The 1,435-nt window shown below is 61.2% G+C and overlaps 1 protein-coding gene across 1 annotated transcript in view; it reads right to left on the reverse strand.

Annotated features, from left to right (window-relative positions):
- The window catches only part of TMEM132D (transmembrane protein 132D), a 554,449-nt gene that overhangs the window by 272,668 nt on the left and 280,346 nt on the right, over nt 1-1,435 (reverse strand). The window lies entirely within an intron of this gene.

A 1,435-nucleotide genomic window follows, 5' to 3' on the forward strand; every position in this document is an offset into this window, starting at 1 on the left:
TGGAGACACATCTCTCATTGCACTTAACAAACAACTTGCCATCAAGTCGGCTCTGACTCACGGTGCCCACGTGTGTCACAGAAGACGTCCACTCCACGGGGTCTTCAATGGCTGGGGCTGGGGGAGTGGGTCACCAGGCTTTTGTCCGAGGTGCCTCTGGGGGTGCGGCGAGCGCCCAGCCCTTAGCCGCTTCTGCTGCCCATGGGCAGGCATCTCACTGTGGTTAGCACAATGCAACGCCATGGCGGGTTGGTGCCCGCAGGCTCCACGAACCTGCCGGATGGCTGTTCCTCTCTGCACCCCCTGCGTCTAACCAAGTGCCTGGTGTAACTCAGATGCTTACATGCATCTGCTGGATGGGACAGGCCCGACGTGGTCTCACTGTCTGGGACGGCGGTCAGTGGCTGGACTGCCTAGACTGGTACATCTGTGAGGCACTCCTCTGATCACTCTGATCTGTGGAGCTTGGTTTCTCTGTCAGCAAAGCCTCCACACTGGCAGCACTGCCCTCTGGGAAAGCGTGACCCAGTGCGAGGCGGTGTGCCCTGCGGTCAGGGACGTTCCAGGACGCTGGGATGGAAAACAAGGCCTGCCTGGCAGAGAGGCACCCTCAGGGCATTCCCAGGGGCCGCTTCACCACAGCCTTCTGGTGTAACGGCCACTTGGCGCCCGAGGAGCCCTTCAGCTACAGCATCAGCTCCTGTCTCCCCAAGTGCCCGTCTCCAAGTGTCCGACACTAAGTGACGACACTCCATCCGTGTCATGCGCACGGTGACCTCACCTTGCTTCCCTCAGCTCTTAGTCCAGATGCTCCCGACTTCACAGGAGGAGCAGGAGGAAGTGGCACAGACCCACGGGGGTCAGCACGCAGCCTCGCTGCTGGCGGAAGGTGGGCCCCAGCCCTTGGCCGTCTTCCGGACTTATCTCAGGGAAGACCCTGCACAAGCATCTCTACCTACGTACGAGTCAGTGAACACGAGGGAGTGGATGGAAGGGGCCGGCAGCGTGGCCACCACCTGACCTCTGACAGCCCTGTGACCACGTGGAGGCTTCGAGTGCCGTCTCTTCCAAGACGCGAGCACGGCGTTGACAAAGGGAAGAGCCACGCAACGCGCTCTTCAGACATCGATTTCCTGCATCCGCAGGACCCCTTAAAGAATGCACTGTTATCGTGTGCACGTCACCCAGGGGGACAGTGAGGACTGGGAGGTGAACGGGTGTCAGCGGCTGGGCAGTGGCACTGGGACCTGGATGCAGACCGTGATCACCTGTGTTATTGTTCTCTTCTTGCTGCCACTGAGTCAGCTCCGACTCCTGGTTCCCGTGCACAACACAATCAACAGCTGGCTGTCCCGCCGTCCTCACGGCCGCCGGCTGTCCTGCCGTCCTCACAGCCGCTGGCTGCGCGAGCCCAGTGCTGTGACCCCTGTGCACC

The sequence above is a fragment of the Orycteropus afer genome, unplaced genomic scaffold (assembly GCF_000298275.1).
Source record: "Orycteropus afer afer isolate SDZICR_OR568_19922 unplaced genomic scaffold, OryAfe1.0 scaffold00448, whole genome shotgun sequence".
In the NCBI taxonomy this organism is placed as follows: Eukaryota; Metazoa; Chordata; class Mammalia; order Tubulidentata; family Orycteropodidae; genus Orycteropus; species Orycteropus afer.